This window comes from Arachis ipaensis, chromosome B07, assembly GCF_000816755.2.
Source record: "Arachis ipaensis cultivar K30076 chromosome B07, Araip1.1, whole genome shotgun sequence".
Taxonomy (NCBI): Eukaryota; Viridiplantae; Streptophyta; class Magnoliopsida; order Fabales; family Fabaceae; genus Arachis; species Arachis ipaensis.
The window spans coordinates 112,453,502-112,481,382 of NC_029791.2; the positions used below are offsets into that span (position 1 = coordinate 112,453,502).

At 39.4% G+C, this 27,881-nt stretch overlaps 2 long non-coding RNA genes across 2 annotated transcripts; one reads left to right on the forward strand and one right to left on the reverse strand.

Moving 5' to 3' along the window:
- On the forward strand, positions 4,139-26,794 carry LOC110264348. The gene is made up of 3 exons (XR_002350405.1): positions 4,139-4,151; positions 19,057-19,060; positions 26,068-26,794. It is a non-coding gene; the product is annotated as an uncharacterized LOC110264348 (long non-coding RNA).
- LOC110264347 lies at positions 25,738-27,881 on the reverse strand. The gene is made up of 2 exons (XR_002350404.1): positions 27,467-27,881; positions 25,738-25,854 (listed from the first exon to the last, which is right to left on the reverse strand). It is a non-coding gene; the product is annotated as an uncharacterized LOC110264347 (long non-coding RNA).

A 27,881-nucleotide genomic window follows, 5' to 3' on the forward strand; every position in this document is an offset into this window, starting at 1 on the left:
ATGAGGCTTCTATTGTTGCCCCCTGGTTTGGTGCTGGCTAGCTTTGAGAGTGCATCAGCTCGGGCATTTTGTTCGCGGGGTATGTGGCAGATCTTATATTCCCCGTGTTGTTCGAGCTGTTCTTTGGTTATATCCAAATACTTTTTCATGGTGGGATCTTTGGCTTGGTAACTCCCTGTTATCTGTGAGGTGACTACTTGTGAGTCGCTGAAGATGTTGAGTTTTTGAGCTCCAACCTCCTTAGCCAGCTTCAAACCAGCTAGTAACGCTTCATATTCTGCCTGGTTGTTTGAGGCCGAGAACCCAAATTTGAGGGAAAGCTCAACTTGGGTTCCTTGGTTGCTTTCTATTATCACACCTGCCGCTTCCAGTCTTATTTGAAGACCCGTCTACGTAGAGATTCCATTCTGTGGGGGTTTCCAGGGTATCTGTGAATTCTGCAATAAAGTCGGCTAAGTATTGTGATTTGATGGCTGTCCGAGCTTCGTATTGGAGGTCGAACTCGGATAACTCGACTGCCCATTGTAAAATTCTGCCTGCTAGATCTGTTTTCTGCAGTATCCCTTTTATGGGCTGGTCGGTCCGAACCTTAATGATGTGGGCCTGGAAGTATGGGCGAAGTTGTCGAGATGTCAGTATGAGAGTGTAGGCGAACTTTTCTATTTTTTGGTAGTTCAGCTCGGATCCCTGCAGCGCTTTACTGATGAAATATACAGGCTGTTGCCCTTTGTCGTCCTCTCGAACCAGTGCTGAGGCTACTGCCTGACTTCCTACTACAAGGTATAATACGAGTGGTTCTTCCTCTCGTGGTTGAGTTAGGATAGGCGGTCGTCCCAGGAAGTTTTTGAAATCCTGGATGGCTTGCTCGCATTCTGTTGTCCATTCGAACTTCTTTCCTTTCCTTAAAGTGGCATAGAACGGGAGAGATCTTATTGCTGATCCTGCTAAGAATCTGGATAAGGCTGCCAATCTCCCGTTGAGTTGTTGTACCTCTCTGACACAAGTCGGGCTCTTCATGTTGAGTATAGCCTGGCATTTGTCTGGATTTGCTTCAATTTCTCTTTCTATGACCATGAAACCTAAGAATTTGCCCGATTCTACTGCAAAGGTGCACTTTGTGGGATTGAGTCGCATGTCATGCTTCCTTATAGTATCGAATACTTGGGCCAGGTCGGACAATAATGTTTCTTCACTTTGTGTCTTTATTAACATGTCGTCCACGTAGACTTCCATAATTTTCCCGATATGATCTGAAAAGACTTTATTCATTAGCCTTTGATAAGTAGCTCCCGCATTCTTGAGGCCGAAAGGCATCACAATGTAGCAGTAATTTGCTTTTGGGTTAAAAACGAGGTCTTTTCTTGATCTGGTGGATACATGGGAATTTGGTTGTATCCGGAATATGCATCCATAAACGAGAGGTATCTATATCCGGAGGAAGCATCTACCAGGGCATCGATACTTGGGAGTGGGTAAGGATCTTTTGGGCAGGCTTTGTTGAGGTCGGTGTAGTCGGTGCACATTCGCCACTTCCCATTTGATTTTTTCACCAAGACGACATTAGCTAGCCATAGTGGGTACTTGACTTCTCTTATGAATCCTGCCTCCAGTAGTGCTTGTACCTGTTCTTCCACAGCTTGGGATCGTTCTGGCCCAAGTTTTCTTCGTCTCTGCTGTACCGGCCGAGATCCTGGATAGACCACCAACTTGTGACTCATTAGCTTGGGGTCTATGCCTGGCATGTCTGCAGCTTTCCATGCGAAGAGATCGACATTATCTCGTAAGAACTGTACTAGTAATTCTTTTGCGTCTCCCTTCAGGATCGTGCCAATATTAGTTGTTTTGTCCGAGCTATCCCCAATCTGAACTTTCTCTATTTCTCCTTCGGGTTGTGGATGGAGTTCTTCACGTCTCTGAACTCCACTAAGCTCAATTGTATGGAACTATTCTCCTCTTCCTCTGAGGTTTAGACTTTCGTTATAACAGTGGCGTGCCATCTTTTGATCTGCTTTTATCGTAGCTATCCCTTCTGTAGTTGGGAATTTTATGCATAGATGTGGAGTCGAGACTATTGCGCCGAGTTGATTTAGTGTTGTCCGACCTATTAGGGCATTGTAGGCTGAACTCACGTCGACCACAATGTAGTCTATGTTGAGTGTTCTGGATTGGTTCCCTTTTCCGAAGGTTGTGTGTAGCGACACGTATCCCAGTGGTTGTACTGGGGTATCTCCTAGTCCGAACAGGCTGTTCGGGTATGCTCTAAGCTCTTTTTCTTCTAGGCCGAGTTTTTCGAAGGCAGTTTTGAATAAGATGTCGGCAGAACTCCCTTGGTCTATTAATGTGCGGTGGAGGTTAGCGTTTGCCAGTATGATGGTGATGACCATGGGATTGTCGTGTCCTGAGATGATACCAGATGCGTCTTCTTTGGTGAACGTGGTTGCAGGGATGTCGGGTGCTTCCTCCTTCCTTTCCACATGATATACTTCTTTGAGGTATCTTTTGCGGGATGATTTGGAGATTCCACCTCCTGCAAATCCTCTGTGTATCATATGGACATGTCTTTCTAGCGTACGAGGTGATCGCTCAGCGTCCGACGTCTTCATCTCTTCGTCTTTTTCTTTGTTCATCATCTCAGGTGGCTAGATACCGATTTAGTTTTCCTTCCCTTACTAACTTTTCTATGATGTTTTTTAAGTCGAAGCACTCGTTGGTGGAATGTCCTCGGACCCGATGATATTCACAGTACTCGTTCCGATTTCCTCCTCCTTTTTTGCCTTTGAGTGGTCGAGTTGGGGGTATCTTTTCTGTGTTACAGACTTCTTTGTAAATATCCACAAGGGACACCCGAAGAGGGGTGTAATTATGATACTTTTTGATTTTTTCGCCCGTTCGATCTTCCTTCTTCTTAGATTCTCTATCTTTATCTCGGTAGGTGAAACCGAATTTCAAGGCTTCTCCAAGTCGAGAATTTTCTTCTATGTTGATGTACTTCTCTGCCCGCTCCTGTACCTCGTCTAGGGATGTGGGATATTTCTTTGATATAGATTGGCTGAAGGGTCCTTCTTGTAGGCCGTTGATGAGGCCCATGACGACAGCCTCTGTTGGTAAGCTTTGTATGTCTAGGCACATTTTGTTGAATCTTTCCATGTAGTTGCGGAGACTTTCCCGATCTCCTTGCTTGATACCTAGTAGACTGGGGGCGTGCTTAGCCTTGTCTTTTTGGATGGAAAATCTGGCCAGGAATTTTTTGGCCAGGTCGTCAAAGTTGGAGATGGACTTTGGAGGTAGGTTGTCAAACCATCTAATTGCTGTCTTCGTGAGAGTCGTTGGAAAAGCTTTGCAGCGAACGGCGTCTGAGGCGTCGGTGAGGTACATTCTGCTTCTGAAATTACTGAGGTGATGGTTGGGATCTGTAGTGCCATCATACAAAGTCATATCCAGAAAGTTTGAAGTCTTTGGGGATTTTAGTCTTCATGATTTCCCTAGTGAATGGATCCTGATCTTTGTGAGAGTTGTCTTCAGGGGTGGTCTGGGTAGTCTTTGCTTTGAGATCGGCTTCAAGTTGTAGAAGTTTATCTTTTAATTCTCGACGTCGTCTTACCTCTCTTTGTAGATCCTTGCCGACTTCTTGCTGGTACTGGCTTTCTTTTTCGAGTTGCTTTAGGCGATCTTGAAGGGCTTCTATTACTCCCGGATGTGATGAGTTTTTGTCTCCGTTAGATTTCGGAGTGTCCTTTGGTGTTGCACCCATGTTTTTGTACAGCGTTCTGTCCTCTAAATCTGAGTTGTGGTCGTTATCCTATTCGTCTGCCATGGTGATGGGATGACTTCCAGGTTCCCCGGCAACGGCGCCAATGTTCCGAGGGTTACCTGAAACTGTAGGTCGATCTCGGATGAGATCTTCTGTGTTGGTCGGTGCCGACGAGTTCGGCCGGTGAGTGGCGGCCGGAGTTATGGTGTTCGACTTGTTGGACTGACTGCACTGCTGATCCTTGGTCACCGGAGGGTGGGGGGTACCTGCAAGAGACTCCGATGCTTAAGTTAGCATGGGTATTAAACAGGTTTTTTGTAGAATCAGAGTATGAGTTATACCTGGGTGCTCCAGTGTATTTATAATGGTGAGAAGTGACCTTCTTAGATAAGATAAGTTAGTTATCTTATCTTATCTTATCTTATCTTATCTTTGGATGAGGTCAGCTTATCTTCAACGGAACCGTCCCTTATCTCTATAGGCCTGGGCGGCCTTTGGATTTGGGTCTATTCCTTGAGTTGGGCCCTTTTTGGGCTTTCCTGTCGATTTGGTCGACCTCTTTTGTAAAGAGGTCGAATAGTCTGACCTGAAGAGGTCGGTCGCTTTGTCTCCGATCATCCCAGGTCGGATAGCTCGACCCAGGGTATGAACATCCTCCAACCACACACACCCTTAAAGTAAGGCAATACCCAAAGAAAAAGATAATTCAATAACTTTATTAAAGAAAAGAGAATCAAGAGAAAACATTATTACAGTGGCGTTCGGTGGTGGTGTCTTCGATTTTTCTAGAAGAAAAAGTACAGGTAAACAACAACTTTTTTGAACAATGTGTGAACAATGTGAATTAATAGGGTTAAAAGAGTAAATTTAATTAATAGCATTAAACTAGGGTGTAGTGTATTTTTATTTGATTGGTGGTTATTCATGTTGTTCAAAATGGTCATTGTTTACCTAGCATTCCCCTTTCTAGAATTCCTCCGCACAGTGGGTAACTTGGGATAGAACTTCTCCAAGTGATTTCTTCTTACCTTCAAATATGAACGAGTTCTTGTCAAGCCATATGTTCCAAAGTAAGTAAGCCACTTTTGCCATATTTCTTTTATAGTCTGAAAGTTTTTTCAGTGTCTCGATCAATTCAATCACACGGTTAGAAACACGAGACTAAATTGGAGAAAGAATTTGTGTATTATTGAGTGTATTCAAGTTGTGTACAATGATACAATATAAAAGGGAATTTATAGGTGCTAAGAGAATCGAAATAATAAAAATGTAATATCCTATAATAAATATTTAGATATGTTAAATAATGCTAATTGATCTAATTGATCCTAATTATATTCTAACGTCCCTCTTCAAACTCAAGTGACAACTTGAGTTTGAAACTTATTTGAAACAATTAAATAAAAAAAATGCATAAACTGATAGAATGGGTGCAGACGAAACTGTCGGAAGGAAGTGTAGACGAAACTGCCGGAAGAAAGCGCAAACAGAACTACCGGAAGGAAGCGCAGATGGAACTTTCGAAAGAAATCACAGACGGAACTGCCACAAGGAAACGTAGACGGAACTGCCGAAAGGAAGTGCAAACGAAACTACCAGAAGGGAACACAGACGGAACTGCCAGAAGAGAACGCAGACAGAACTGCCACAAGAGTGGCCAACTGCCAAAAAACTGCTGAAAAGATGACGAACTGTCGAAAAACTGTTAAAAAGTGACAAAGTGAGAAAAGATTACAAACTGTCGGAAGGTGACGAAAAACATATAGTTTCTCCATAAGAATAAGTAAGTAGTGGATGAGTTAATCGGTGAGGTCAGAAAAGCATTAAAGTAATGACAAAAGAGAAGGAAAAAAATGGCACGGAAGAAAAATATGGTGATTTCACCAGAAAAAAATCAACTGATCCTCCTCAAGGAGGATACCATGGCTCTGATACCATATTAGAAAGGAGAGAGGGAGCAATAGAAAAAATATTTGTAAGTATTCAAGTTGTGTAGAATGATACAATATAAAAGGAGATTTATAGGTGCTAAGAAAATCGAAATAATAAAGACGTAATATCCTATAATAAATATTCAGATATGTTAAATAATGCTAATTGATCTAATTGATCCTAATTATACTCTAACACACACATTTCCATGGATTCAGTTGAGCATTTATGAGAATATAGCTAGCAAGTTGTGAAGCGTTCCAAATCTCCAAAATTTCAGGGCAGAATACTAGTGCATGTAGTGATGATTCTGGACTTGAGTTGCACCTCAGGCTATGAGATTCCACCTGAGGCAGCTGTTCATGGATCTTTTCTTATATCGGGAGGTCATTATAGATGAGTTTCATATGAAGACTCTAATTTTGGGAAGGTAGTTCAGACGCCATACTTCTTTCTAAATTTTCTTTTTTCTAAATCTCTCTAGAAGATGCTCAGTGGTAGCATGGTAGAAGAATAATACAGTTTTGTATCCTGAGTTTACAATGTACCATCCCGCCCTATAAATGGACCAGGTGATAGCATCTTCCTCATCCATTATTGGCGTTTGACAGATCTAATTTGTAATTTCTTGACTAAAATTTTAACGAATCAATTGCAGGTTCCAATTATTAGTTTCATCAAGGAGTTGTTGAACCCATAGGAGGTTGGGAATTGCTGTCTCAGTGCGCAACAGCCGAAAAAAAAGGTACTGAACCAACCATGGTTCATCCCAGATTTTGACAGCACCATGCTTTGCTACTCTCCATTTTACTCCTTTCTCCAGCACCTTTCTACTCTCTAGGAGACTTTGCCAGGCCTAAGAGGGGCGATTTCCAGATTTAGCATCCATGAATGAGGTAAACCTGAAATACTTATTCTTATATATTTTGTAGAATAAAGAGTGTGGCTTATTCATTAATCTCTAACTTTGTTTAGCTATCATAGCTAAATTGAAGGCCTTTAGGTCTTTAAAACACACACCTTCGTCAGTCTTTTCTCTAGCCATTGTCTCAGCCAATCCAATGCATCTTCCGTTTATTCTGCCTCTGTCCCCACCAGAAATTCATCATCATTCATTACAAATCATTGATTAGAGTCTTCGGCAGTTTAAAATAGCTAAGTGTAAATTGGGATGGCTGTTCCAACTGCTTTAGTAAGAACCTCTCTTCCACTAATAGATAGCAAATGCCTTTTCCAATGATTTAGCTTTCGGAAAATTTTGTCTTTCATATAAGAAAATGTTTCTTTTTTTATCTTGAGACCATAGAGGGGAGTCCAAGGTATTTGTCTTGTGCACCCACATTAGGAACTTCAAGAACGTTAGCCAGATTTTGTCTAAGCTACTGAGGTGTATTCTTGCAAAAAAAATATTACTGATTTATTGAGGTTAGTATTCTCACTGATAAACCACTATTTTATGGTTTATCTTATGCTCAATTGAGTGGTTTATATCAATTCTTTACTCACTTATTCATATGATTTGCATGTTTTACGTTGTCCTTCCTGATTTTGTGCTATGATTGAAAACATGCTTCTTTGACCTTAAATTTGCTATGTTTAAATCCTCTCTTATTACCATTCGATGCCTTGATATGTGTGTTAAGTGTTTTCATAGATTACAGGACAGGAATGGCTTAGAGGATGGAAAGAAAGCATGCAAAAGTGGAAGGAATACAAGAAACTGAAGGAATTGCTGAGCTATCTAGCCTGACCTCTTCGAACTCAATCGATCATAACTTGAGCTACAGAGGTCCAAATGAGGCAGTTTCAGTTGCGTTGGAAAGCTAACATCCATGGCTTCGCAACCATTTATAATTTTTTATAGCTGCCCTGAAGATAGGTGACGCGAACGCGTGGATTACGCACACGCGTGACCTGGTAAAAATCCAATCCATGCTCACACGTGGACGACGCTCACGCATGACTTTGCCGCGTGCTGGACGTATCAGAAATTGCTGGGGGCAATTTTGGGGCTGTTTTTGACCCAGTTTTTGGCTCAGAAAATACAGATTAGAGGCTATAAAGTGGGGGAATCGATCCATTCATAGAAACAACATTCATTATTCACAATTTTAGGTTTTAGATGTAGTTTTAGAGAGAGAGAGGCTCTCTCCTCTCTCTTAGGTTTTAGGATTAGGATTTCTTCTTCTTCTCAATTCTAGGTTCAATGTTCATTTAAATTATTAATGCAAAGAGTACTTTTCCATTTAAATCTATTATCTGTTTAATTTTTTCCAATTGAATTTTAATTACCATATTCCCTTTTATTATTTTCAAGGAATTTTTATTCGAGTAGATTTTCTCCTTTTGGCTATGGTTGAGAAATTGGTGACACTTGAGTTGTCAAACTCAGCTGTTGATTGAAAATTAGAAATTGCTGATTGATTTGGATCCCTCTAAAGCTAGTCTTTCCATAGGAGTTGACTAGGAATTGAGGAATCAATTTATTAGTCCACTTGACTTTTCTTTATTTAGTAAGGGTTAACTAAGTGGGAGCAATAATAATTCTCATTGATACAAAAATTGTTGTCGGTGGTCTAGATTTTCTTCTTAAAGAAAAGGATTACTTCATTGTAAGCATAGCTCCAAACCAACAAACAACTCTCACATCAAATTAAAATATGGTTTTGTCACATGTACAAACCCCAATGAAAATTAACCGGAGTATTTAGACTCCAGGTCGTGTCATAAGGAATTGCAATGAAGTGGTCAATTATTGGCTATGAAGGTGCAAGGGGTTTGGTTTGGTAAAAGGGAAAGAAATAAATGACAAGAAAAGTAAATCAAGCAAGTATTTAAAGAAGACAAGTAAATAAGAGAAAGCAAGTAATAAAGAGAGAGACATTCATGACAAGGATTGAGAATATATGCTTTCTATCCTAGTCATACAAAGATTAATTCATCTTATTTAGTCAACTCCAACAAATGGAAGAAGGTATCATGTCATCTTCACATAGGGAGAATGTCAAACAAGACTAATCAATCATATCATAATAAACAAGAATCTATCTCATTACGTCATCCTCGAATATGGAAGAAGGTATCATATTATCTTCACACTCGAAGAAAGTCTAACAAGACTAGCTAATCTCAATCCAAAGGTCCTAATCAATCCACTAAGTGAATTAGTAAGAGATTAGAGTCAACGGAAACAATATTAGCTAACAACTCTAGATCACCAACATGGGTTGGGTTTTCATGACTCAAGATTGCCTAATTACTCTTTCCAAGCCAAGAATGCTCAAGATCTACTCTAACATCCAACCAAGTATTTTGTCAAACACTTGGAAGGCATAAAAGGAAAGCATAATAAATGACAAGAAATAATAAGATCTACCAACTACAAATTGCAAGGAGACAAGATCAACAACTCAAATTCACAATAAAAGACATCAAACATCAATTACATTAATAGAAAATCCAAATCCAACAAGTGTTCATCAATCCTAAACAAAGAGGCATGAAAAGGAAAATTAACAAGAGGGAACAAGAAGATTACATCACTAGAGCATGAAAATGTAGAAGAAACAAGATGAAAGCAAGGAATTAAACATGGATCTATGATGCAATTAATCCTAGGAATCCTAATTCTAGAGAGAAGAGGGAGCTTCTCTCTCTACAAACTAAGCTACATGATGCAAAAACTTTAAACAATTGCTCCCCCCTTGCCCAAGATTGAATTCTGCATGAAATATCATTATAAATGAGTTGGATTGGTCCAAAATGCTCTACAAATCACTGGCCATGATTTCACTTTAGTGAATCACGTTGCTCCATCGGCGCGTACGCGTACAGTGAGCGTGCGCATCCATAGACGACAGGAAAATATGGCGAATTTTATATTATTTTGAAGCCCCAGAGGTTAGCTTTCCAACGCAACTGGAATCGCCTCATTTGGACCTCTGTAGCTCAAGTTATGGTCGATTGAGTGTAAAGAGGTCAGGCTTGATAGCTTTGCGGTTCCTTCATTTCTTCATGAGTTCTCCCGCTTTGCATGCTTTTCTCCTCACTTATTCCATCTGATACTTGCCTTATGAACCTGAAATCACTCAATAAACACATCAAGGCATCGAATGAAATTAAGGTGAGTTAAAATCACCAATTTAAGGGCCTAAAAGCATGTTTTCACATTTAAGCACAAATCAAGGGAGAATTGCAAAACCATGCTATTTCATTGAATAAATGTGGGAAAAGGTGATAAAATCCCCTAAAATAAGCACAAGATAAATCACAAAATTGGGGTTTATCAAAGAAGAGCACAAAGGAGTAGAGCTTGCAAGACCTCTCCCAAAGCCATCACCATCTAATACAACATGCAAGTGGGTAAAATTCCTATCCTTAACCTTTACGTTCCCACTTGAATATGGGCTACTGGAGATGGATAGTCAACTTAGAGCTCTTTGTGGCATTAAGAGTAAGAGGAAGATGGTTAGTGGTAAGAGTTATCAAGGAAGGTTCAATATGGTTGCATGCTCTAAATCGAAGTGCAAGGATTGGTGTAGAGTTCAATTGAATGGGCCTAGAAGGTTGTTTAGATGTCTCTATGAGAATTCAGATCGCTTGCCACCGGTGGGAACAATGGTGATCCACAAGGAGAGGGGTATAAAAGCAAGGCTTGGGATCCTGGAATTCATTTCCACAATCAACACTCATGGGGCCTTGTCACTTGCTTCAACTTGCTCGAAGGCGTCATGCACCTAGTTTGGAATCTCGGTGGCCATTGGAATTACAAACATTGGTGGAGATTTCTGGATCAGTACAAGCACAAGCCACCATGACAAGGAGCTCACCACATATCCAACTTAAGGACTTTAACTAAAAGTGCTAGGTGGGAGACAACCCACCGTGGTATGATCATTCCTTTTCATTCTTAGCTTTATTTTGTTTTATATTTATTAGTAGTATTTTTCTTACATATTTAATTTTTACTAAGTTTTTACTGTTTTTCAGATCATGCAGCTATCTTATCACATGAACCGAACACCTCAGGCGAAAAAAAAAAGAGCACACGACGCGTACACGTCAGATGGGTGTGCGTGAAAAATAAATTTGAACATAGGGTTGTGCGGGAATGATGCAAAAATGATGCCTCTAGCACAAACAAACCCACGCGTATGCGTACCCCACGCGTGCGCGTCATTCATGATTTTGGCACTCCACGTGTCCGCGTCATCGACGCGTACGCGTGACCTCGCAATCAGCGTAAAAGGTGTTTTGGCAGAAAGTTGTGCTGGCTTGGGGCTGGAAGTATGCCATTTGCACAAAACTTGGTCACGCGGACGCGTCCTCAATGCGTTCGCATCCTTTGCAGAAACAACCAGCCACGCGTGCGCGTGCATAATGCGCACGCATCACATGGGAATCTTAGTTCCCCAGCCACGCGAATAGAGAATTATGCGTGCGCGCGGCTGGCTTCGCGCGAATTGCGCAAAACCCAGGGCTCGCGGACGCGTCATTAAGGAAATTCCGCGACCAACGCGTACGCGTGCCGTACACGTACGCGTCGCCTTCGCCGCCCAGTTTTAATTTTCTTTCTCCCTCTCCCAATCCTAATTCTCTTTTGTTATTTTATCCTTTCTTTTTTCTTTCATAATAATATTTGTCTCTTTCTATTTTCAGTTCTTCTTTGCTTGAGGACAAGCAAACCTTTAAGTTTGGTGTTGACGCTTCGCTTATGGGTTTTCTGTTTATTCATATGGCACCAAAGGGAAGCGAATCATCTTCACAAAGGAGCACAACCTGAAGAATAAAACGACCGCTCGGATAACTAAGGTGGTTGAGTTCCTTTCATTTTTTTCCTTCCCGCATTTACTATGTTATGTTCCGGTTTTCTGCTATTTTGCTTTGTTTGTTGCATGATCCTTTATTAGTTAGAATCCTAGGTCTAGTTTAGTTTTCTCTTGATTGCTTTAATTCCGAAAAGATGTCTCATGTATTACTCACTGAGCTTGAAATTCAAAAAATAAATAAATAAATAAATACAGAAGTGATGTATTGCATGAGAAAGTGAGTTTATATTGAAGAATAGTCTTATTTACTTAGATGTGGTGGTACTTTCTGTGATTCTGAATGCATGACTTGAACAGTGCATATTTTTTATAGTGAAGTTTATGAATGTTAAAATTGTTGGCTCTTGAAAGAATGATAAAAAAAGAGAAATGTTATTGATAATCTAAAAAATCATAAAATTGATTCTTAAAGCAAGAAAAAGTAGTGAAAAACACGAAGCTTGCAAAAAAAATAAAGAAAAAAAAAGAAAAAAAAAAGAAAAAAAAGCAAGTAGAAAAAGCCAATAACCCTTTAAACTAAAAGGCAAAGGGTAAAAAAGAAGGATCCAAGACTTTGAGCATTAATGGATAGGAGGGCCCAAAGGAATAAAATCCTGGCCTAAGCGGCTAAATCAAGCTGTCCCTAACCATGTGCTTGTGGTGTGAAGGTGTCAAGTGAAAAGCTTGAGACTGAGCGTTTAAAGTCGTGGTCCAAAGCAAAAAGAGTGTGCTTAAGAGCTCTGGGCACCTCTAACTGGGGACTCTAGTAAAGCTGAGTCACAATCTGAAAAGGTTCACCCAGTTATGTGTCTGTGGCATTTATGTATCTGGTGGTAATACTGGAAAACAAAATGTTTAGGGTCATGGCCAAGACTCATAAAGTAGCTGTGTTCAAGAATCAACATACTGAACTAGGAGAATCAATAACACTATATGAATTCTGAGTTCCTATGGATGCCAATCATTCTGAACTTCAAAGGATAAAGTGAGATGTCAAAACTATTCAGGATTGCAGTTGTAAACCCCACTATAAGAAGAGACATGAGCTTAATCGAACTCTCATTCTCATGCAAATTCACATCCTAAGCTTATATTAGTTTTGGTTGCTTGAGGACAAGCAAAAGTTCAAGTTTGGTGTTGTGATGCGTGAGCATCTTTCCTATCTTTTCCTAGTGAATTTGCATCTAATTTGTTGAGTTTAATAAAGAATTAATTATCTTTTAGCCAATATGGATGCTACTTTTAGTCTTTTGCAATTTTGTTTATTTTAGGTAGCATTTGGCGGAATTTGATGTAGTTTCTGCAGCACAAAAATCAAAGGAGATGGCAGCGAGGAGCGACGCGTATGCGTGACTGATGCGTACGCGTGATTTGGAGCTTTCCATGGCGACGCGTGCACGTGACTGACGCGTACGCATGATTTGAATATTTGCTCAGCGACGCGTGCGTGTAACCGACGCGTCTGCGTGACTCGCAGAAAAGACCATCGACGCGTACGCGTGACTGACGCGTACGCATGATATGCGCCACGTGCAATAAACGCAGAAAAATGATGGCTGCGATTTTTGGGCTGTTTTGACCCAGTTTCCAGCCCAAAAAACACATATTAGAAGCTGCAGAATGGACAAAACAAGTGGTCCCCACCCATCAATTGAAGACTTGATTATTTAGTTAATTTTTTATTTAAATTCAAATTTGAATTCTAGGAAAAGATATTATTTTTAATTTTAAAAATTAGATTTTAAATTTATTAGGATTAGTTATAAAAGGGAGAAGAAACCTCTCTTTTGAGAGAGGTCCTGGGGAGGATCCCATCCTATTCCAAATTTACATTCCGTATTCCATAATATTCTCCCATGAGCAACTAATCCTCCACTGTTAAGGTTAGGAGCTTTGTCTATTGTATGGATTGGTAATATTATTTTTCTATTTTAATTCATGTTTTGATTTATATTTCAATAATTGTTTTCGTTCCTTATTTTATGAATTTGGGTGGAACGGAAGTATGACCCATGTTCTAATTGAGTTCTTGTATAACTTGGAAAAGCTCTTTACTTGAACAATAGCTTGAAAACATATTATCCTAAATTTCTAATTGTTTCTATTTAACGGGATACGTGACATATAATCCCTTTATTTTTGGACAATTAGGATTCTTGTGGCATATAAACTAGAATTTGCTCATCACCCTCTAATTGGAATTAATCGACCAAGGAATTGGCAGTTGATGAATTTTAGAGGAGACTAGGAAGGTCTAAGGAATTAGGGTCTAGTCACAAATAGTTTGCCATGAATTAAATCTTGCATGATTAAAATAGTTAATAAGAAAAGTCAATCCAGAAAATAGATAACTCTGAAGCCTTAACTGTTTTCCCATATATATTTTACAACTCATTTGCTGCTTGCTTTCTGAAATTCTTAATTTACTGTTTAATGCTTTTGAACTTCCAAACACTATTTTCTGTTTGTCTAACTAATCCTATCAAACACTATTGTTGCTTAATCCATCAATCCTCGTGGGATCGACCCTTACTCACGTAAGGTATTACTTGGTACGACCCGGTGCACTTGCCGGATAGTTTGTGGTTAGAAATACTGCACCAGTATGCGTGCGCGTGCCTTGGGCACAAAGTTGGAAAACTTCAGGCACAACTCTCGGGTGAATGTATGGAGGGGTGGAAAAATTCAATCCACGCGTACGCGTACATGACGCGTGCGCGTGGATGGTGCTATGTTTTTCAAAATTTTTCTATGCTTTTGCACCAAACCAAGAATTCCAAACCTCCAAACAGCTACCAAAACATCATAAAACCTTATTTAACCTACTAGACTCCCAAATAAACTCAGCTAAGCAATCAAAACATGAAATTAAACCTAAATTACCAATATTTACAAAGAAGAAAAGGGAAAGATGTTACTATGGTGGGGTGTCTCCCACCTAACACTTTTGTTTATTGTCCTTAAGTTGGACTTATGGGGAGCTCTTCATCAAGGTGGCTTGTGCTTGAATCCATCCTTGAACATCCACCAATGCTTGGACTTCCATTGTGCTTCATCATTCAAAGTTAATAATGCCAAGCTTTGATGGAGTTCTTCACAAACCATAGGCTCCCAAAGTTGATCTTCCTTGTGCGATCCGAGATCCCACACTTTGTTTTCACACCCGTCCTTGAGTTGATCATGGTGATTTCCTCCGGGTGGCAAGAGAGATGAATTCTCATGGAAGCACCACACTATCCTCCTAGACCCATTCAATTGAGCACTACACCAATCTATGCTCCTCAATTTTGAGCTTCCAACCATAATGAGCCTAGACTTACAACGCCAACCACTAAACATCCTCCTCTTATGCTTAATTCTACAAAGCACCCTAAGTTAGCCATCCGTCTCAAGCAAACCATATTCAAGTGGGATAATAAAGCTAAGAGTTAGAAGTTTTACCCACTCAAATGAAGGATTAGATGACAACCTAGGTGGAGGAGTTCCCAATGGTCTTGACAAAACACGCTCTACTCCCGTCCATCCTCTCCTAGAGGCCACCACTTGGCAATGTTCTTCAAGCTTTACCTCTTGCCAAGCTTCCTCAAGTTCAAGTTCTTCTTCACCAATGTCCTCTAGCTCTTCCCCATCACTCAAATCATACATAGGAGGTTTAGTGAAATCTACCTCATCATCAATTCTGAGCATAGTGGAGAAGGATTCTTCAAGCTCAAAAGGATCATATGTTGGTATGGAATCATCATAAATAGGAGGGCCTATTACTTGGGACACTTCTTCCAATTCTTCAATCACATTATGTCTTGGAGGTTGTGCACTCTCCTCCTCAATATCAACTTTGAACTCCATGGAAGAAGGCTCTTCAATTTGTGATTCCTCCATATACTCAACATATCCTAAGGCTCCAACCACTACTTCCTCTTGTTCAATAATCTCTACCTCCTCCTCTTGTTGCATTTCTTGCTTTAACTCCTCTTTTTCACCTTGAAGCTTCAAGTTCACTCCCTCACTAAGCTCCTTGGTTGCTTCTCCACATTCAACAATGGGAGTGCCTTGATCGCATAAGCTTAGGCGGGATGAGACTATGTTGCCAATAGCTTCTACCATGATAGCCATTTTCGCTCTTAACTCCTTAAACTTATTTTCATCCTCCTCGTGTCGCCTTAAGATATGAGATTCAAGATCTCTTAATTCTAGCATGTGGGCTTCATCGGGAGGTGATGGTGGAAGAGAGGGTTCATTGTTTAAGGGAAGGTTGTTGTAATTGGAAGGTGGTTCATATTGGTGAAATTCTTGAGGAGGTGTGTGTGGACTTTGTGGTTCTTGGGAGTATTGGTGTTGGAATGGTGGTGGCTCTAGGTATGGTTGATATGGTGGTTGGTACGGTGGGTATGGGTTAGGGTCATATGGGGGTGGATGGTGGTATAAGGCTTGTGAGTATGGTGGAGGGCTATATTGAGGAGGGGGTTCATATGCATATGATGGTTGTGGTTGACAATCACAATAAGGGTCATCACACACATTAGATTGGTATGCATAAGGATTAGGATTATACCCATAAGAATCCGAAGAGTAGTCATGTTGGGGTGGCGCTTGGACGGCTCAGGTGGCAATAAATGCCCTTTGGTTGTCGCGCATCTCCGTGAGGATAGTAGTCATGTCCCCAATCACTCTTGCCAAAATTTGATCTCCAATTCCTTGATGCATGTTATCATTGTAAATTCTATCTCTTACAACATAGTTTGAACCAAACTCATAGCCAAAGTGATGAGAATTCATGGTGATAAGAGAAAATAAAAACAAAAGGCTAACAAGAAATAAAGAAAACTAAGTCCGACAACTAGCAAAAAACAACAAACAAACCAAAAATCAAGCTATTCACAATATATACAATAGTTAATAACATAGTACCATTGCAGCTCTCCGGCAACGGCGCCATTAATTTGATACAAAAATTGTGGTCGGTGGTCTAGATTTTCTTCTTAAAGAAAAGGATTACTTCGTTGTAAGCATAGCTCCAAACCAACAAACAACTCTCACATCAAATTAAAATATGGTTTTGTCACATGTACAAACCCCAATGAAAATTAACCGGAGTATTTAGACTCCGGGTCGTCTCACAAGGAATTGCAATGAAGTAGTCAATTATTGGCTATGAAGGTGCAAGGGGTTTGGTTTGGTAAAAGGAAAAGAAATAAATGACAAGAAAAGTAAATCAAGCAAGTATTTAAAGAAGACAAGTAAATAAGAGAAAGCAAGTAATAAAGAGAGAGACATTCATGGCAAGGATTGAGAATATAGGCTTTCTATCCTAGTCATACAATGATTAATTCATCTTATTTAGTCAACTCAAACAAATGGAAGAAGGTATCATGTCATCTTCACATAGGGAGAATGTCAAACAAGACTAATCAATCATATCACAATAATAAACAAGAATCTATCTTATTACGTCATCCTCAAAGATGGAAGAAGGTATCATATTATCTTCACACTCAAAGAAAGTCTAACAAGACTAGCTAATCTCAATCCAAATGTCCTAATCAACCCACTAAGTGAATTAGCAAGAGATTAGAGTCAATGGAAACAATATTAGCTAACAACTCTAGATCACCAACATGGGTTGGAATTTTCATGACTCAAGATTGCCTAATTACTATTTCCAAGCCAAGAATGCTCAAGATCTACTCTAACATCCAACCAAGCATTTTGTCAAAAACTTGGAAGGCATAAAAGGAAAGCATAATAAATGACAAGAAATAGTAAGATCTACCAACTACAAATTGCAAGGAGACAAGATCAACAACTCAAATTCACAATAAAAGACATCAAACATCAATTACATCAATTGAAAATCCAAATCCAACAAGTGTTCATCAATCCTAAACAAAGAGGCATGAAAAGGAAAATTAACAAGAGGGAACAAGAAGATTATATCACTAGAGCATGAAAATGTAGAAGAAACAAGATGAAAGCAAGGAATTAAACATGGATCTATGATGCAATTAATCCTAGGAACCCTAATTCTAGAGAGAAGAGGGAGCTTCTCTCTCTAGAAACTAAGCTACATGATGCAAAAACTTCAAACAATTGCTCTCCCCTTTTCCAAGCTTGAATTCTGTATGAAATAGCATTAGAAATGAGTTGTATTGGGCCCAAAATGTTCTACAAATCACTGGCCACGATTTCACTTTAGTGAATCACGCTGCTCCATCGGCGCGCATGCGTACAGTGCGCGTGTGCATCCATAGACGTCAGGCAACTATGACAAATTTTATATCATTTTGAAGCTCCAGATGTTAGCTTTCCAACGCAACTGAAACCGCCTCATTTGGACCTCTGTAGCTCAAGTTATGGTCGATTGAGTGCGAAGAGGTCAGGCTTGACAGCTTTGCGGTTCCTTCATTTCTTCATGAGTTCTCCCGCTTTGCATGCTTTTCTCCTCACTTCTTCCATCCGATACTTGTTTTATGAATCTGAAATCACTCAACAAACACATCAAGGCATCGAATGAAATTAAGGTGAGTTAAAATCACCAATTTAAGGGCCTAAAAAGCATGTTTTCACATTTAAGCACAAATCAATGGAGAATTGCAAAACAATGCTATTTCATTGAATAAATGTGGGGAAAAGGTGATAAAATCCCCTAAAATAAGCACAAGATAAACCACAAAATTGGGGTTTATCATTCATCACACCTGATAAGGATAACTAGGATGGGATTTCCAGTTCTCATACCTTGCCAAGAGTTTTTATAGTTAGTTTGTTTTCATTGCCATTTACTATTGTTGCTTTTTATCTTAAAAAACCCAAAAAAAAATACTTTTTCCATAACCAATAATAAATTATACTTCCCTGCAATTCCTTGAGAGCCGACCTGAGGTTTAAATACTTGGTTATCAATTTTATTAGGGGTTTGTTACTTGTGACAACCAAACTTTTGTTCGAAAGGATTCTCTGTTGGTTTAGAAACTATACTTACAACGTGATTATTTTTATAAAATTCTTTACTAGCAGAAGTCTTCTCGTCACTCACCACTAAGGTTATTGTAATTTTGTAGAATTTGCATTAGGGGTGACAATATGTACACTATCCACGGGTATCCAATCCGACCCAACTCGGTCGGATAGGGTTGCCAACCCTACCTACTGTGGATAGGATTGATTGTGGAGCAGGTTTGAGTGCGAATCAGGTAGGGTGCGGGTTGTGTCTCAACCCTATCCGACCAACCCACACCCTATATATGTATATGTAATGTTATATAAAAATATGTTGCAAGTAAGTGTTGAACCAAGGACTTCTACCTTGGTATAAAAGACTTTTAATAATTGAGCCAAGGTTATCATTTAATATTTTAATGCTTTTGTTTATAAAAAAGTCAATTATATTTAGTAATACATAAATACCCAATTATAACACAAGTCCTAATCTCTTCACTCAGATCACCCTTACCCAGTAGCCAACCCTAATACCTCCTCTCAATCTCTCTGCATTTTTTGGAAGAAAATTCATGCTCCCTGCTCCGACTACTCCTCTCGCTGGTGCTCTGTGCCTGTGCTCACGTTCAGCATTGTGGTTGCTGTGCTCGCGTGCTCTATTCAGCACTATGCTCGCCTTACTATGTAGAATTAAACATTTGATATTTATGTTGTTTGTGGGATGATTGTGTTATTTGTGTTGAATTTTTAATTTACATGCTCATTAGGTTATATAATATTATTGTATTTTTTTACTAACCCGAGAGTTGAGAATTGGTAGGATTAGGGTTGGTATGTTCTCAACCCATGGGTAGAATAAGGCTGAGTTTTAGTAAAAAAAAACTCAATATGCGTGGTTAGGATTGGACTCAAACCCTATCCTACCCTACCCATTGACACCCTTAGTTTGCATTAGATTGTCACAACTATGCTAATTTGCCTTGCAAAATAGTAGAAAATCATCTGCAAATAATAGATGGTTGATGGTTGAAAATCTATTGCTCAATTGAAGCCCCTGAAATAGGTTATTCTCTTTTGTGGAGCAGAAAGGAGAGACCTTCTGCACATAGTAAAAGGAGATAGGGGAGCGGAGATCTCCTTGTCGAAACCCTCTTGTTAGTTTATAGTAACCAATTGGTGATCTTTCCACAATAATAGAATAAAAAATAGTATGTAAATATTTTTTTATCAACCCAATCCATTTCTCAGAGAAACCCAATTTCTGCTTAACAAACCAAATAAAACTCCATTCCACTATATGATATGTCTTTCTCATACCAAGTTTTAGAACCAAATCAAAATCTTCATAACTCTTTTCCTTAAGAAAATACATATACTCATAAGCCCCATTAATATTGTCATTAATGAGTCTCCCCATTATGAATGCACTCTGATAATTCTATTCATTAGGCATTGCATTCAGTGTACTAAGATCTTTGAAATTATTTTGTAAAATACTGTGCTAAGACTAATGGGTCTTATATGATTCATAGATGTAGCATTAGGGATCTTAGGAATTAAACAGATATGAGCATGGCATGATAAAAACTTTTTAGAATTTTTTTACCTCCAAAAACGCTTTTAACCATTCTACAAATGTCGCCTCTAATGATAGGCCAATAGAATTTATAAAATCTTGCTATAAATCTGTCATCTCCTGGGGCTGCCTCATAATTAATAGAAAAAATAGCTCTCTTAATTTCCTCCTCTGACACTAATTTTGCCAAATTTCGATTAGCCTAAGCACTAATCTTTCTCCTTAAATCTTCGAAAAGCACCGCGGGATCCTCAACATCACCCGAAGCAAAGAGAGTCTCAAAGTATCTCTGTTCCCTAGCTATAATAGTGTCATGATTAGTGCACCACAACCCCGTTTCATCTTTCAATTGCCATATCTTATTCCTTTTATTACGGACTTGGTTCTTGGAATGAAAAAATCTAATGTTTTGGTCACCATACCACAACCATTTGATTCTTGATTTTTTCTTCAATATTTCAACATTTTGGTAGGCCTTAGTAAGATCATCTTTTAGTTTTAGGATCTCATTCCTGTTAGCTATCTCTGATCATTCTTTTAGCACAGAAAGTCTTGCCTCTATGTTGTCTATCAACTTGCTATTATTTGTGTCCGATGCTTCAATTTTATGGTTTATCTTGCACTCAATTGAGTGGTTTTTATCAAGTCTTTGCACACTTATTCATATAATTGCATGATTTTACAATTTCTTCCTAATTTTGTTCTATAATTGAAAACTTGATTCCTAAAGCTTTTAAATTGTGTATTTTAATTCTCCTTTATACCATTCGATGTCGTGATTTGTGTGTTAAGTGCTTTCAGGCTTTATAGGACAGGAATGGCTTAGAGGATGGAGAGGAAGCTTGCGTAAATGGAAGGAGCACAAGAAATAAAGGAGACAACCAGCGAAGAGCAACGCACACGCATGGCTCACGCGTGCGCGTGAATTGGAGTTCGCACGGTGATGCGTGCGCGTGCCTGACGCGTACGCGTGACAAGGAAAATCGCCAAACGACGCGCACGCGTGACTGACCCGTACGCGTGACATGCGCTACCTGCAGAAAACGCTGGGGGCGATTTTGAGCCAAGTTTGGACCCAGTTTTCGGTCCAGAAACACAGACTAGAGCCAGGGGACAAGCAGAGACTCAACACACATTCTCATTCGCATAGTTTTTAGATTTTAGATTAGAATCTTAGAGAGAAAATACACACTTCCTCTAGGTTTCTTCACATTCATAGTTTTAGAGTTTTATGCTTTTGCTTAGGATATTGAGAAGAATCACTACCTCCGTTGAAGTCGCTATTATTCTAGTTTGCTTTCTTATTCCTTTACTCTTTTGATTACTTGTTAACCCTGTTCAGATACGTATGTTGCATTTTGAGATTTATTAATGCAAAGAACTACTTTTACTTTTAATTAATTTTCAATTTCTATTTTATTTAATTTATCATGTCTTCTTATTATATTTCTGTGAACGTTATATTCATGTCAATGGAGTAGACTCCCAACTTGACTTGGGGGTTGATTAAAAGGAGACCCTTGAGTTGGAATGCTCAAGTGATTAGTTAAATTAGAAGTTGTTGGCTAACTCTCTAGGTACTAACGCTAATCCTTCCCAAGGGAGAGGATTAGGACTTGTGAATAAGAGTTAGCTCAATCACTTGACTTTCCTTTATTTAGTAAGGGTTAACTAAGTGAAAACAACAACCTCTTGATACTACACTCGAGAGAATTCCAACAAGGATAGAACTTCCAATTAATCATTCCCCCGGTCAAGACTTTTTATTTGATTATATAAATCTCTTTTAATTTACATCGCTTTAATTCACAATCCTTTATTTTTCTGTTCTCCAACTCTCAAAATTTCTCGAAAAACTCCTGATTAATAAAATAGCACCCTTTTGTCAACTCGTTGGGAGACGACCTGGGATTTCTACTCCCAGTATTTTCATTCTAATTTTGTGACAACCCTTCTAAATTAATAAGTGGATTTTCGTCAGTTAAGAAATGTACTTACAACGTTGTTCTTACTATAATTTCTTAATTGGCTAATTTCCGCTCGCATCAATTTTTGGCGCCGTTGCCGGGGAGTTGCAATAGCGTGCTAAATTATTAGTTGGTGTACATACTTTTAATTTTTTCATATTTTATTTTATTTTATTACCATGAACTGTATGTTTCTTTCATTGAATGACGCGCTCACTGCCTGACCCGAGCTTAGCTGCGTTTGATCCTGAATTTGAAAGAACTATTTCACATATTAGGCAAGCTCGACGTAGGTTAGCCTCTGAGGGTGGTGAAGTGGTTACTACCAATTGAACAGTCTTATCGGAAGGCGAATCTGAAGCGCCAGATGAAGAAGAAACATGCTCCTCTTCTACTGATACTGTTGATTTACGTGCAGGTAATATGGCGGAGCCCAGAAGGATTACTCTCCAGGAAAAGGGAGCTCCAGACTTTACACTGCAACCGTATCTAGCGCGTCACCCAAATCTAGCTCCAGATTTTGAACTGAAGACTGCGCTAATCAACCTAATACCTAAATTTCATGGCTTATCTGCTCAAGAGCCTATCAAGCACCTTAGAAACTTTCAAACATCCTGTTCAACTTTTAGGCGTCATGGTGCAGATGAGAATACTATTTTGCTGTCTGCCTTCCCATTTTCTCTTGAGGGAAAGGCAAGGGAGTGGTTCTACACTCAACCTGAAGTGGTCGTCACTAACTGGGATCTGCTCAGAAGGGAGTTCCTGGACAAATACTTTCCAGCTGAAGTTACAGATAGACTGAGGAAGGAGATTTCCTGCATTATCCAAGGCGAGTCAGAGACCCTTTACGAATATTGGGAGCACTTCAGGAATCTCCTAGACTCGTGCCCCCACCACAAGATTGACCAGATGGTGTTAATCAGTTACTTCACACAAGGCATGAAGCCTCAGGATAAGACTACATTAGATGCTGCAAGTAATGGTTCTCTGAAGAAGTACAAGACGGCAACAGAGGCGTGGCAACTGATTACCGATCTAGCTGAGTCTACCCAGAATTTCAGGCACAGGAACAACCATCCCAAGGCTGTTACGGAGGTTTCCTCTAGCAGTGAGACTTCTGCTCTCACTCAGACTCTGGGGGAGATAACCAACATACTGAAGCAGCTACAGTTGAATCAACAGCAACCTCAGCCTCCCCCACTACAACAGAATCAACAGCTGGTTCCCTAGAGAGTGTGCAGGATTTGTGCCTGTTATACTCATTACACTGATGAGTGTCCGCAACTCCAACAACAAGAAGACAACACCTTGGCAGCTACTCATAACTTCTATGACCGCCCAAATCAAAGATATTATCAACAAGGTGGCAATTATAACCAAGGTGGAAGTTACAATCAAGGTTGGCAAGATAACTCCAACCAAGGTTGGAGAGATAATTCCAACCAAGGATGGAGGGACAACTACAATAGAGGAGACAGAGACAACAGTGGGAATCAGAGGTGGAACAACAACAACAACAGATAGCAGAATCCTCCTTACCAACAGCAGAACCAGAACCAGCCTTACCGAGCACCACACCTAAGGCAGTCCCAGGCGCCTCAGAACAACCAACAGCAAGCCCCTCAAATTACTTATCCACCTTCTTCTACAAATGATGAGATGCTCCACTCTATTGCACAAGGACAGAAAGACCTTCACTCTAGCCTCAATTGTCTTACCTCTACTTTGCAAGCTCTCATCTCCCGACTAGAACCACCTTCTACTCCCAACAATCAACCTTCAAGCTCCAATACACTACCTTCTCAACCTTTACCCAACCCCAAAGGTGGAATTAATGCCATCACTTTGAGGTGCGGGACCACACTGCCAAAGAGGAGTCATGAGGAGCCAAGCTCAAAGGACAACACTCCAGTTGAAGATATTGTTGAGGTATAGGACGTTGAAGAAGAGAATGAAGTACAAGACATGGCTGAAGAAGAAGCAGCTCAACCAGAGAATAGTGCACCAATGGAAGCTGAAGCTACAGAAGATGCCATCCCTATCCCCTTCCCACACCTTGCTAGGAAGTCCAGAAAGCAGATGGAGCTCGACCCAAAGATGGTGGAGATCTTCAAAAAGGTTGAGTTAACCATTCCACTTTTTGATGCCATTAGCCAGGTACCTAAATATGAGAAATTCTTGAAGGATTTATGCATGCATAAGAATAGAATACAGGATTTAGAAACCATCCCCTTAGGTAGCTCGATATCTGCTTTAATGGGTGATATACCTGAAAAATGTAGTGATCCAGGGCCATGTATGGTTACGTGTACAATTGGGGGTGTAACATTTTCTGACTGCATGTGTGATTTAGGTGAATGTGTTAGCATTATGCCATTGTCTGTATATGATGCTTTGAGGCTCCCTCCCTTAAAAAGGTCGGCAGCTCGTTTTGTTTTGGCAGATAAAAGTATAATCACGGTGGTTGGAATTGCTGAGGACGTGCTGGTGAGCATTAAGGGGCTCACATTTCCTATTGACTTCTATATTTTGGAGATACCCCCTAATGACTCAGGAAGACCATCATCCATCCTGCTTGGAAGGCCATTCCTGAAGACTTCAAAGTTCAAATTAGATGCCTTCTCAGGAACTTACTCTTTTGAGATAGATGGCAGAGCAGTGAGCTTCAACTTAGATGAAGCTATGAAGCACCCTCTGGAAGATCATTCCATCTTCCAGTGCGACATCATTGATGAAACTGTAGCTGCAGTTCACCAAGAAGAAGCAGAAGAGATGCACATGGAGCAAGATACAAGTGTGGGGAAACCCTCTAAACACAATGAGGACACTTTGCCATTATCCCTAGCTCCAGATGATCAAGTGCCTAGCCATGAGCAGAAAATGGAATTAAAGCCCCTTCCACCCCACCTTAAGTATGCTTACCTTGAGGACAATCAGAAGCTCCCAGTTATCATTGCAAGGTAACTCACTTCCCAACAGAAGGAACGGCTGCTTAGTGTGCTGAGAAGACACAAGAAAGCAATTGGGTGGAGCTTGGCGGATATAGTAGGCATCAGCCCTCAAGTTTGTGAGCACAGGATATTTTTAGAAGAGGGAGCAAGGCCTGTCTGTCAACCTCAAAGGAGACTGAACCCCACCATCTTAGAAGTTGTCAAGAAGGAAGTGACCAGGCTTCTTGAAGCTGATATTATCTATCCCATCTCAGATAGTGAATGGGTCAGCCCAGTCTAAGTGGTGCCCAAGAAGTCTGGAGTCACAACAGTGAAGAATGAGCATGGAGAGCTCATAGCAACTAGAGTGCAGAATTCATGAAGAGTTTGCATTAATTACAGGTGCCTCAACCAAGCTACTCACAAGGATCATTACCCATTGCCATTTATTGATCAGATGCTTGATCGCCTGTCAGGTAAATCACATTACTGCTTTTTAGATGGATATACAGGCTATTTTCAAATTCATATAGCTCCTGAAGATCAGGAGAAGACTACTTTTATATGTCCCTTTGGAACGTATGCATACAAAAGGATGCCTTTTGGCTTATGTAATGCACCAGCTACTTTCCAAAAGTGCATGATGAGCATTTTCTCTGATCTTATTGAGAGCTGTATGGAAGTTTTTATGGATGATTTTAGCATTTATGGTGATTCATTTAACCATTGCTTAGATAGTTTAGCAAGAGTATTAGACAGGTGTGTTAGTTCAAACCTTGTATTAAATTTTGAAAAATGTCACTTTATGGTAAAACAAGGTATTGTTTTAGGACACGCACCATAAGTCCATAATAAAGAAATTACAATATTAGATATAAAGGAATTTTCAACCCTTATTCTTGATCACTTTCAACATCTTCATCATCATTAAAAGTTTGCAAATCAAGATTTAAACCTGAAAATCAAAAGATATAACAATTAGCAAATTCATTGGTACTATGTAAAAAACTAAAATAAATGAAGATTAATTGAAGTACAATGATTGGAAGTTTAAGCCACTAAGATAAGTAAACACAAATTGAAGTACACTAAAAATCATAATAAGCCACATAAACCACATGACATAGTCATTGAACTATGCAGCAGGCAACCACAAACAGAACCAAAGCAAAATGTTTTTTTTTCCTTAAAGCAAAATAGTTGAATGAAGAAGATATAGCTTTATAAAATTTCCACATGAAATGCAAACAAACTAAAGGCAATTTGACCATGCAGCATGCATCAATTTTCAAAATTAGGTTAGCATATATAGCGTGTGCTTCTTTTTCTCTAATAAACATGCTTGTCTATTAAAACAAGTTTGCCTACTACAATTGAATGAACTCCAACCAGAACATGCTTTTATTTCAATAAGGAGCACAAAATTCTTTGAAACATAGTAACCTATAGCTGAGGTGAAAGGGTAACATATGCTTTTGAAAGCAACCAAAATGCATGACATGAATGTTAGTTATATTAATTGTGGTCTAATCAGTTAGCAAAGCCAGTAAATGAAAAAAGCAACATAATCTCAATTTTGTTTGTTATATTAATTTCATTCTTTAATAAATAACATAAAAATTCATCCATGTTATCATAAGATCAGCTCATTTCAATTAAGCATACAAGATTCTTCATGCAAAGAATGAAGGGGAAGAGCCATAACATGTATCTTGAGGGACAGAGAAACAAAACTGGAAGCTTAGCACTATAATTAAGTGAGTGATATGCAATACGAATATTAAAGAATGAAAAAAGCAACATAATCTGACAATTTTGTTTTAAGTTTATCCAATCTCTTCAATAAAATTATATTAATTGAAATTGAGTAGGATTTAAATAGAATAATACATAAATTAAAATTTCAGAGCAGAAACTCCTCATAAATTAAAAGGTGTTGCAGTCCCAAGAATCATGACAAAAAGTGGTTCAATTACAAGTACAATATTCAAATAGCCATTGAGATACACAAACTAAAGAAGAGTTTTCAAGATCACAAAAGTGAATAAACTGCATCTGTTTGTATACAAACTTTGAAATAGTAGTACAAGGTGGGAATTAAAGGCATGAAGTTTTATAAAGCTATGGTTAGTGATTAACCAACCACAAATTAAATAGATCAAGCTTTTCTAATATTTATATTAAAAATATCTGAAGTTCTTTGGTTACAATAAGTATTCATCACTGGGCACATAAAAAAGGCTCAAATGACAGCAAAATATAGCCTTTATAAAATGTAAAACAACATATAAAAGGATCTATTCTGGATCCATTCTGCTTCAAAGAGAATAATACAGCAGGAACAGAACATATTTATACTATCCCGCACAAAAAAAGAAGCAGCAAACTAAAACCATAGAATATGCAACTGAAGTACTCAATAGTAATCCAAGGTTGTTTACACTATCATTTATTCAAAGCACTTTACACAGCATACATGAAAAATTTATTCTATAAAGGCTAAATACTTTGAACCTACAGATTCCCTCAAATCTCATAGATACAAGAAATTCATATACAGCATTTACCAGTCACCAAAGAGACGACGACGAAGGAAGGAGGGACGACAAGGTGAGCACAGACCAGAGACCACAGATTGGAGAGGCAAGTCGGCGAGGATAGTGACGCGAGAAGTGGGAGCGACGCTGACATGAGCTCCGTGAGCGACAGCGGCGAGGCGACCGAGATAAATGAGGAGGGTTGGTGTCTTGGTGAGCGACGGCGAATGACCGGACGATCTGTGACTGCGACTTACCGGCGAAGCTGAGCAGAGGATGTGGTCCTTGACAGCCTTTGAGACTTGGAGAAGAGCTGAAGGCCTGAAGCCTGAAGGAGTGAAGAGCAACGAAGTGGGTGAAGAGCGACGCAGAAGTGAGTGACGGTGAGGAAGTGAGTAATGGCGAGGAAGTCCTAATGCCTAGGGTTGAGAATGGAGATGAAATG